The sequence below is a fragment of the Melopsittacus undulatus genome, chromosome 4 (assembly GCF_012275295.1).
Source record: "Melopsittacus undulatus isolate bMelUnd1 chromosome 4, bMelUnd1.mat.Z, whole genome shotgun sequence".
Classification (NCBI taxonomy): Eukaryota; Metazoa; Chordata; class Aves; order Psittaciformes; family Psittaculidae; genus Melopsittacus; species Melopsittacus undulatus.
The window spans coordinates 73,118,716-73,130,372 of NC_047530.1; the positions used below are offsets into that span (position 1 = coordinate 73,118,716).

Genomic DNA, 11,657 nt, shown 5'->3' on the forward strand with positions numbered 1-11,657 from the left:
GCTACAACTGCTGACAGCTTTGCTCTGATCTAAACCACCTATTTTAATGCTATAAAGCATGAGAAAAGGCACCATTCCCATATTAGCCATCCATAGTGATGAAATAGCTATGCATCAACATCCTGCTGTTGTAGGAAGTGTCAGTTATCACAGCACTAGCTCCCTGTACAGCATTTTCATGGAAGAAGGCAGCAAACTGCCTGCTGCAGGACCTCTGCCCTGGTAGATGCTGGAACTCCCTGAGACAAGACCCCCAGTATGGGAAGCTGATCCTCAAGGGCTGGCTCTGCTCTAGTGCTGGCTTGGACCAGGCAGCCTACAGGGACTCCTTCCTTCCTCAGAGTTAGATTCAAAGATGTTCATGAACACAACCAACCACATGATTGCTTTCTGAAAATATGCAAGAACTCCCTCCAATTAAGATTATTTAAGAAGTGAGAGGGAAACAATGAAAATGGACAGCAGAACTTAGGCCCAGCTCAATACAGTAGACACTGCCAGAATTAAAATACAACATATTTTATTTGCATTTTGTATACAAACTAAAAATAAACCTGATTATATCCAACATCTTTAAACATACATAAAAATATGCAAAAAATCTTCAAGAACTCTCTCAGAATCATGGCCAACTCCATAAGCATAGGAAGCTGATTAATTAAATGTCTTAATGATGACAGTAGGCTTTGATCTGTCTGGTTTGCCCATCTGCAGGATTAGACAGTCATCAGGAAATCCCCCTCCTCTAATTCATCTGCAAACGCTTCTTCAAACCCCGATATTGGACAAGGTGGTGGCCCTGTGGACTTCTGCTCCCCATGAAAATGCACTGTCAGCAGAAAGTGTTGGCTGCAGGACACACTGTTCTGCTCTCTACACTGGCTGTGCTGTGAGCACACCCGGGGGGAAGCAGTGTACCAGCAGGAAAATGTGAAAATCTGACTAAAACTTTTAATTGTTGGCATTATTAAAAAAGTTGCCTTACCAGACTTTCCTATTGTGCATAAGGAAGAACAGTAAAACTGCTGAACTGTGCCAAAAGCAAGCAGGTGTACAGACAACATTTGGTACTGTCAAACTGATTTCATTTTCCATTAAACACCATGCAGGTTGCCAGTACATTTGAACAGCATGGAAAAAATGAGCAAAAACATTTTACAGCAAGGCAGGCTGAAATTTTCTCTTTGTAAAAAGGCCTCCAGAGCAAGAGGTAGGGGTAGCAAATATTCAAGTCAAAGTCAAATGAAACACTAAAAAAGGTCAGTCATTGTAAAAGCCATTTTAAGCTGAATAGAAACGTATGGGGATAACCAACCAGGAAGTGCGGGATTTTTTCAAATGAATTACTGAAAGAGACGTTTTCAATTTCCCCATTATTTCATCCTGTGAGCATTTGTCAGTGCAATTAAAAGGCTTTTTTTTAAGGGACTATAGAGAGCATCACTTTGGAAATGTGCTCCTAACACCTCTGTCACAGGTTACTTCCAGGTGTATGACAATTAGAAAAGGAACTGCTTTCCGTGTGCCATACCTCTGCCCACATTTCCCACGTTCAGCATCAAGTTAACATATTTATTTTAGTTCTTTTGTTCCTCTCATACTATTTTTTGCAGGGTTAAGAGACAGATTAGAAAATGCACATTCAATAGGATGGTTTTTTTTGAACATTTAATTGTGTGTAGTCCTGGTAACTTTTGTTACCAAAGGTACTCCTGGACCTTTCCTTACAATGAGCTCAGAACAGGATGTGCTGTAAAGTAACACCAGAAGATTTAGATAAAGCAATCCAAGCAAACCCTCTCTGCTAAGTGTTACGTCATTTCTGAAACACTCTAATTTTACATCCTTAAGGAATTCATCTCAACCTCCATAAAAAGCTCTACAATAACTGATGACTTTCACATTGACTGTCATGGTAAAGCGCCATCCTATGAAGCGAATAAAACTAACAATAAGATTAAGCTCGGTTTTATGCAACAGCATTACAGATAGTAAAGCCTACTTTCTGTGACCCATTAGACCAAAATTTAGCTATCAATTTGCTTATACCGATAATACTCATACGATGTTTAGGCACGTAAGAACAAATCAAGGCCACCAGAAACAAGGAAATACATTTTCATCAGAAACCTGATGAACACCATTCTTCTGTGTGGCCAAGTTCATTTACCTTGATTTTCAAGCTTAATTTCACAGAAAACAACTGGAGAGACAACTTCCTGGATCATAACAAAGTGACTCTTTTCTCAATGAATTAAAAAGTTTCCCTAAGACACAAACTGCAGAAGTGAAATAAAGTGTGTAAGACTTACTTGCACTTGGGGGTGGAAGGAAAACAAAAATAGCATTCAGGAAGATTATCAAAGATTTCATTTGCCTTCCTGAAGGACAGGCCACTCTGGGGTAATAGAGCAAGCTGCACTTCCACAACTAGTTCCAAATATAACCTTTTAGGGGTTTTGTTCTGACTTTTCCATCACACTTGACATTAAGTTGAAAGGACGTCGCTGTTTTTCTCTCAACTAAAAACCCCTCCTGCTGACAGGTGCCCTGAAGAGAAAAAAAACACCTTCAGAAAAAGGAAGAATACCCAGGCATTATAAGATTTCTCTTCTTACTGCTAAGATTGTGAATTAAATGTAGCTCTATTGCCCTTCAAGCTTTAGCCCTACGCTTTTATCTTTACCTTCATTAGTCTCTTTAGAACACATTTCAGACAGGCTTTAAAGCTTTCCCACGTAGAGAATAAACATTTCCAGTAACCTGGACTGCTGTTTTATTCTGATTTTTCTCACACACTGCTTCACTCCCACCATCCCCCCTTTTATTTCCCATACTTAAATGTTTTGAAGATTCATAACTGTTGGTTGAGAGGGCTGGATGCTATTAAGCAGATGTCATTACTCTCTTTGTTTTTTAACATTTCGCTTGAGAGATTTTTTTTCCCCAACTTTAATCCTCTCTTACGACTTCAGGATTTGTTTTTCAACCAATAGTCCAGAGCACATTTTTATTTCTAGCACTTGCTGGTAATGAAATACGGATTATTTGTCTTAAATCCATGAATTCATCAGCTATACAGCAGTAGGATCAAGCAACAAGCATTACTGATCCATGTTTCAGTGAATGATTTTATGAACCAAAACAAGCATATGAAAACAATGAAGTGGGATACGCAATTATTTAGCATAAAACCCCTTATTAGCTTTATCAAAATCAATAATTAGTCACTCTCAGCAAATTTTAACTAAGACTCTGCTGAAAAGCAAATCAAGTGGAAAAAGTCTAACATTTACCATACAAGACCTGCAAACACACAAATTATCCAGCTCAGAGTGAGATTTCCCTTGGGCATAACATGCAATCACAGAGCCATAAATTACCCAAGGTGAATATTAATTTCTTTTTAATTGTCACATACTTTTGCTTTCCATTTTGCCTTAACTTCCTACAACTGCCTCACATCCTTCCTTCAGCACTGGGTTTAGGGTGCTGCTCCTTACAGCATCAGACAGTTAAAGTGCCACTTAAATATTTCCCCACAACCTGAGTTTCTCAAGCTCCCAAATTCCCAAAAAGATTCTCAGGAAACAGACACCTCCACGATCAAGAAGCTCAGAGGAAGTTTCAGCACAACCCCCCCCCCCCCCCGAGGTACCACCTCATTTCCAGAGGTATTCCTGTTCTGTTTCTTCTGCTATCTATGACTGTAAGCGTGCCCTAGAAATAATGCTGTATTAATTCTTAGCTTTAGACTTATGTCAGGAAAAAAAAGTCAAACATGCTCCTGTTACTCTTCCTGATATTGAACTGATCTGAATCCAGCCTCCTACTGGTCTGACGTTTTCGATTATGACAGTGCAAGTAGAAGCAGAACACCATCACAATAATATGCCACAGTAATGCAGCACCCAGCATAAAACACAATTCCACTGTTTATAAAGCCAAGCATGTAACTGGAAATTTAAATTAATTTTTCATGGACTAAAGAGTAAAAATAAGTAGAATTATTCAGAGGAAGAAATAAACTGCAAAGAATATGTTCAGAGCATGGGAAAAAGCTCCCCACAACTCTTTTCAAAAGAGACCAGGGATATATGCTGAATATATCTAACTGGAATATCTTGGACATCCCTGAGACTCCTTGCAAGGAGCAAAGAAAAACTAGCCAAACTCACCCTTACTACAACATCAAACCTGCATTTTTAAAAAACAAAATCAACTCAATTCTTGAATAACTGATGAAACTCTAATGAGAAAAAAAAAAACATAATCCTTCAGTATAACTTAAAGCACATCTGTTGTGAAATAATCAGACACACCAGCAAACCAGAAACACAGCCAGCTTCACACACAATGGGATTTCACCCGTTTTGCCCTTTTTTTGTAAATGCCCATAGAGATTTCTCTAACTCAGTGTGTTAGAAATCAACAGTTCTAATCTATCCAGAAACTAACACCATAGTTGCTAAGGCAACACTGCATTTTAGACCTGCTTGCTCTTGCTTAATAGGCCAACATTTGAAAATATTTTACCAGGGCATATGAAGCAGGATAGAATTGTAAATGGCACTCCAAAATACTAATTTAAAAGAAAATAATCTTACAAAGTTTTTTGTTTTTTTTTTTTGGTTTTTTTTTTTCTTCCATAACAAGCTGCTCCTGTTTTATTAACTGAATCTCAAGACAGACAAGCAGGAAGCTTTGCTAATATTTCCTTTTAGATTTCCAGTCTTAAAGCTTATTCTGTGTACAAGCCCTCTCCCTGCTGGCCAGACAACAGAGCGTCTGTCCTGGAAACCACCATGTTTCCAGAAATTAAGCATCCCCACAGAAAATTACAGGCATCTAGAAGACACTGGAGAGTAATTTTTAGTTTATACATCGCAAGTGTAAGCACATTTCTAAGAGCAAAAATAAAAGACCATGGTGTATTTAAATATACTCTAACTAGTAGTGCTGTCATGCCATTGTAAAGGAAACTTAAGCATTCCTCCTCTCTCTAGGTGCCTATGAATTCTGTATTTCAAAATACAGAGGTACTGGCAGGGGATCTTGAGACAGGATCAGAAAGGAAGGAAGGGTGAAAGATAGGTGCTCTATTCACACATATGCAAACCAATGCAAAAAGCTAAAAACTTCAGGGAGGGTGAGAATCACTTCTTTTATGCAGCAATGCTTAAAAAATAATAATAAAAAAATGACTGGGTTGGAATTAGATGATCTTTAAGATGATCTTACAATCCAAACCATTCTGTGACTTTATGACTGTAAATAGCAACCTTACAACTCAGGATAACAAAAGCAGCTTTAACCCTCTCTTGAAGCTATGCTCGCTACGCAAAACTGAATGCAGACAAACTCACCTCCTCTGAACACCAATGTAAAACCTACTTCATCAGTCCTTAGACAACTCAGGCTTTGAAATCAGTCCAGGCAGGGCAGTTCCTGTAGCAGACTGGGGGGCTCACTTCACATGCATTCAAGTCTGAACCCAAACAGCAGAGAAGGGGAAGAGCCAGAGGGTAAAGGAGTGCAGCAGCCACTGGGAGTCACAGCCAGAGGATGCAAAAGCATGCAAAAGGAGTGAAGGACTCACATGAAAGGAGCAGGGTGTCTTTCAGGTGTCCTCCTTTGGGAAGATGCAGCCAAGAAATGAGGAACTGCACCTACAGCTTATAATGACCTGTGCCTGAACCAATTGTCAGTCATAAGGCTAAGAAGAGTGACTCAGGGAGGGCTGGCAGAACCAGAGGAAGATGAAACATGCACCTTTGGATTTAGAACAGGACCCCTTCTTTTCCTCTACAAGGTGAGCAGATCTCCATTGGACAGGAAGACACTTCATATTAAACTTTATGCTTTAGAAGCATTGCTAGTTCTTGGTAACTAATTAAAGATTTTAAAATTTAATTTCACCATGGCAGAAAAATCTGACAAAGGACTTCTAACGTTTAAGTATATAGAAATGGTTAATTTGAATTCTGCCAGAGGTGCAAGGATTATGATTTACAGTTTTAACTCTGAATACAAGATATGTGTGAATTTCACAAAACAGTGATCAGTATCTCCACCCTGAAGTGGCAGAATAGGCTTGGTGTGACACTGGCAATGGGAAAAGCACTGCCAGTTCGATTTCACTACTGTTACAACATTTGGCTTAACTTCCCCCTGTTTATAACAAACCTTAAAAGCTGAAGAAGCAATGTCTACAAATGGGGTAAAATTGTCTTTCTTCTATACCACTGAAGAGTAACACCTAGTTCAACAGCAAACATTAACACCCACATCAGAGATACTATATAAATTCCTCACCAGAATATCATTAATTCATATACTGAATAATGTAAAATCATAAAATCACAGAATGGTTTGTGTTGGAAGGGACCTTAAAGATCATCCAGTTCTAACCCCCTGTCACAGGCAGGGACACCATCCACTAGACCAGGTTGCTAACACCCCCATTCAACTTAACCTTGAACACTGCCAGGGCTGGGGCAGCCAGTGCCAGCACCCCACCACCCTCAGAGTGAAGAACTTCTTCCTAACTTTTCATGTAATTCTCTCCTCTGTCAGTTTAAAACCATTCCCCCTTGTCCTGTCACTAAGTATTCTTGTCAAAAGTCCCTCCCCAGCTTTCTTGTTGGACCCTTTAGGCACTGGAAGCTGCTCTAAAGTTTCCCTGAAGCCTTCTCTTCTCTCAGCCTGTCTCCATAGGAAAGGTACTCCAGCCCTCAGAGCACCTCCATGGCCTCCTCTAGACTTGCTCCAACAGGTTCATGTCCTTCTTATGTTGGGGGGACAGAGCTGGATGCAGCATTGCAGGTGGGGTCTCACAAGAGTGAAGCAGAGGGGGAGAATCACCTCCCCTGACTGTCTGGTCACAGTGCTGGTGATGCAGCCCAGTATACGGTTGGCTTTTTCTGCTGTAAGTGCACACTGCCAGCTCACGTTGAGCTTTTCATCAACCAACACCCCCAGTACCTTCTCCTCAAGGCTGCTCTCAATCCAGTCTCTGTTCAGCCTGATTCTGTGCAACATATAAACACATTCCTTCAATACATATACACATGTATATGCATTGAGTGAAAATTTTACAAGCTGGCTTCATTTCTAATCTCTAATCCACAACTTAAGAACTACAGTGGGTATTCACAAAGAAATTTTCCTGGATCCCACAATCCAAGAAAGATTAAAATGGCACTCACAGTGCCTCCTACTTGGCTCTGGCTGGGTCATCTAGCCCTGATGAGCTGCAGAGCTGTGCTAACAAGCCGACTCAGTTCCCCATTTGTGGTGGCTTAAAGCTGCTGTCTCAGTATCTTAGCTAAAGAAGCTCACAGCTGACTGCAGAAAAGGGGTTTAAATGTCTGTACCCCCAAAGTGTAATATGAATAGTGTTTGATCATAATGGTGGAAATCATAATACCAGCATAAAAATAAAAATCACATCCCTGAGTATCTACTCTCTTCAATAGGGAAGACAATGTAACATGAGATAGCAGTGTGAGGCTAGGAACTGTGAAAATTGAAGTTTGGCAGTTAGAGGAAGTACATTCCAGTTACAACAGTAACACCAAGCAGATATTAGTTCCAGGATCTCTTGAACTCTGTTGGTGTGAATTTCAGGACAGCACTCAACAGCTCTGCAGCACCATGCCACTGTTAACTCACTGCACTCAATGTCCTTGGCCCTTTCCTACATCACTGTTGCATCAGCTGTTTCCACAGCTGGACCTTAGAAAACAACCTCTATCACAGCTAAATCTGGTGTTTCAATTAAATGTCACAAAACAAAACTATAAACTATTTGGAATTTTTCTACCTTTATCACCCCTCCAGCCCTTCTCCTGCTCTATTCAAGTACCTATCCCACTGACAAAGTTCAGACATTACTTTTAGTATTAAGGTCATATGAAATTATTTCTTACACATGCAGTTTTGCTGGTACATTCCTATCAGATTCCCATTTTCTCTAAAACCAGAGCATTTTGTCCAAGTTTAATGAGCACATCATATTTTAAACAATACACATTGCGGGAATACTCATTTGAAAGGCTTCCAGTTGCTCGGTCAGCCCACACGAACAACTCTACATCATGGCAAATCAACAGGGCTTGTTTCTTCTGAGACCCCTTCTTGGTGGTTTGCTGCTTAAGCTGTCTGGTGAATGGAATGTATTGGTGTCATCAGCAAAGGAAGAAATCCACTCACTTGCCCTCTGGAGAGACTGAGAACACAGATCAGCTGCTACACAGCTGGTTCTGTCCAAACAAACTGCTCAACTTCCTGCCATGTTCTTAAACAAGAGATTAGGTAAATTCTTCTGGCAAAACTCTCAGCTTCATTGTCTATTGGACACTGTCCCCATGCCTTACAGGCATCCATCTCTGTTGTCAGCTTTGAGTAATAATTGTTAGGTTTTTTTACAGTGAGTTCCTGTAACTGCCACGAAACTTGCTGGAACAAACAGCTGTTGCCTTTGCCAAGGGCACAAGTTCAACCCTCTCTGGAACAAAGAGAAATCATCCAGGAATCCATTCACAAACACAAAAACTTAAAACTTTGTTTCCTCTCTTGCTTGCTCCCCCCATAAAAGAAATAAAAGTATCATAAACCAAAACTCATGTCTGAAATTGTTTTGCCAGCGCATTAGAGTCAAACATCATCTTTACTGAAGGCAACAGTGCACTAACACATCTGAGCTTTCCCTGTGAAAAGCAGGGGAAAGTCTCCTCTTAGATGTTGCCACCTCAACGGCGACACATGGCAAAGTCAAGCCTGCCACAAAACCCATGGGCTCCACCAGTGTGCAGACCTACCCCACTGTTAGCACCTACCTCTTCACAGTTGCTCCAACCACATCTTTAAGACAAACCTGGTTATAAAGGAGCAGGATTTCCACCGCTTTTCTGACACAGACAGTAGCCTTTATTCATTGTTTTATCACAGGAGCAAATCAGGTGAACAGCACTGATAACTCATCCAGTGAGACCCAGGATTTTGCAGACAGTGGCAATTCCTTCACAGGACAAACACCAGAGATCTTTTGCCAGCAGTGTGCTGCCTGCGACTGCATTTAAGCCATGCAACACAGCTGCACCTACACCCTATTTATACAGAAACGGGCTAGAAAAGCATACACTGGTCATTATGCAAAATACAGTTTCCAAAATAATCTTCAAATTTACATTTGCCAAAGTGGCAGTGATTGAGATACATAATTTTGCATTTGAAAACATACTGAAGCTTAAGAATCAAATCTTAAGTCATGCAAACAGACACAATGAACTGTTAGGAAAGGATGCCAATTTTATAGACTGATGAAGATAAAGTAATTTTTCAGATGACAGAAATCAATAGCCTGTCCATAAGCTGCCCTGCTTTATGACATGGCAACACACCTGTCCAGAACTTTGACATGCTGAAAACACACATTAAAGTGCTGCTATGAATCAGTAACTCAATTCTTCTGCATTATTACTCCTGCTTTTTAATTTTCTCTTTTGGTCCTGGCAAAAGTTAACATCAACCTGAGCAAATTTAGCATGTTTCTTCACAAAAGGATAACTAAGAGGCAATCAAAAAGATGCTGCAAGTTAGAAGCGAGGTATGTAGTTCAATTACTGGCCTAATGCTTTTGTCTCCTTGAAGACACTAATATGAAAGTTTGTTTAATGTGATTAACTTTCTCACAATTCACCTACAAAACCAGCTGAAAGCATCCAGATAATGCTTATCTACAGTCATCTGACAGAGAAGCACAGTCTGCTCTCATTGCACAACTAGCTGAGAATACCTTATTCAGATAAGAGTTCTCAGTTAGAGCCTCTCACACAAGCCCAGTGACATCAGACATATATTCTTTCTGCCTGGATGTAGTATTTTATTATAGTATACATTATAGTATAATATAGCACATATTGTAGTATTTACAGAGTTCTAAATCTGTGCACTTCACACAAAAGAAATTAAGTTTCAATATGTTTTGCTCCTTATTAAGGGACAACAAATGGATTTGACAGGCACATCTGGTACAGAGTGAAACCAGTGGCAGAACTAGAAATTATTTCTATCAGCAAATTCCAAGTTCCACTCCAATCATATCACTACGGTAGGATGATCCCATTGTACAGTCACACAGACCACAACTTTGGATCTTTGTAGGACTGCAACTTACACAGATCCCACTAGTTATTACATGAAAATTACGAATGCTGTTAAACAGACTTGTGAAGCTACAATAGTACAAAACACTTCCCCATTTAGAAGATGGCACACTTATTCCCAGGATCAAAAAAAAAACCAAGCCAAAACAACCTTCCACACTATTGCATCTGAAGTTCCACACAGGCTTTAAAAATTTATAAAAATATGTGCCTTCTGGTCACCTCTAAGTTACAGATACTGAGACATAAAACACTGAGTTAATGTTACATAAAAGAAACATATAATTTTTACTACAAAAAATTAACTTCTTTCTCCACACTAGAAACTTTTCAGGTGTACATATGTAGGTGTACATATTCTTATCAAAAGCTAGCTAAATACCACATGCAAAAAAAAAAAAACAACCCAAACCCAGATCAACGCAGATTTTACGGTTTTATTGAGAAATGAAATTACATTTTATACTTAATTTCAGTTCAAGTTACAATGAGTTTTAACACTGGGTCGAATTTCAGCTCGCCTTTTCTGGCCTCTCCTCCTCTTCCCCCATTTCCAGCACTGAACATCATCACAAACTACAGAGGGGGCAGAAGGACCAAGACAGTTTCCACTGCAGGCCTGAAGTGGTAAAACACCTTCTGATCTGAAGCGAGACGGAGATTACGAGGTGAGAGAAAACACAAAAACACAGCGTGAAACAGATGTTTAAGAGTCTGTTGGATAAAGTCAAGCTCTATCAAACCCTGATTATCTAAATAAATAGCATGAAATAGGATTTCTTCGTAATTAAGATTACTTTGAATCCATATAAATGCCCATCATATTATCTGTAAGGGCATTTTTAAGTTTCCGATTTACAGTACAGGGAGTTAATGAAAATGCTGCACAGAACTCATGAAACACCGACACTTGCAACATCACACCTTGTCCAGCGCAGCCTCTTACTCAACTCTCATGTGAGGCAGCTGAACAGGACCCCTAAAAGGGACAAAAGCTTTCAGTTTTTTCTCCAAGTCTTCTTGGAAAAGGTCAAAGACTTTGGTACTCAGAAAAGCCCTAACTTAAACAGTGCTCGACAAGTACCGCAACAGTGGTTACTCAGATTTAAACTAAACGAACTAGCGATAGGAGCTTAAGGCACGGCACCTTTCTCCTCTGAACTGGAATAAGACCTGCAGAGCTGCCAGCGCAGGGTTTTTGTAGGGCGACCGTACGGAGCAGCGCTAGCCGTTTCTCTGGCCACACAACTCCTCCATGACCTACAGCTCTCCCCCGGCCGGAGCGGCACCGCGGGCCCACCTCAGCCTTCCGCCCGAGCAGTCCCAGGCTCCCGCTCCCAACTACGGCCTCGTGCTCAGGCGGCGCCTACCACCACAGCTCGGGGCGGCGGGAGGAACCCTGCCACCGCACGCCTCCAGCAGCCCGCTCGGCACGTACCAATCCGGCTCTGCTTACGGGGGGACGATTGGGGAGGAAGACAATGAAGC

At 40.6% G+C, this 11,657-nt stretch overlaps 1 long non-coding RNA gene across 1 annotated transcript; it reads right to left on the bottom strand.

The window, feature by feature from the left end:
• Positions 1 to 10,592: 10,592 nt before the first annotated feature.
• Positions 10,593 to 11,601, bottom strand: LOC115947282 (uncharacterized). The gene is made up of 2 exons (XR_004081223.2): positions 11,317 to 11,601; positions 10,593 to 10,813 (listed from the first exon to the last, which is right to left on the bottom strand). It is a non-coding gene; the product is annotated as an uncharacterized lncRNA (long non-coding RNA).
• Between the last annotated feature and the right edge of the window lie 56 nt (positions 11,602 to 11,657).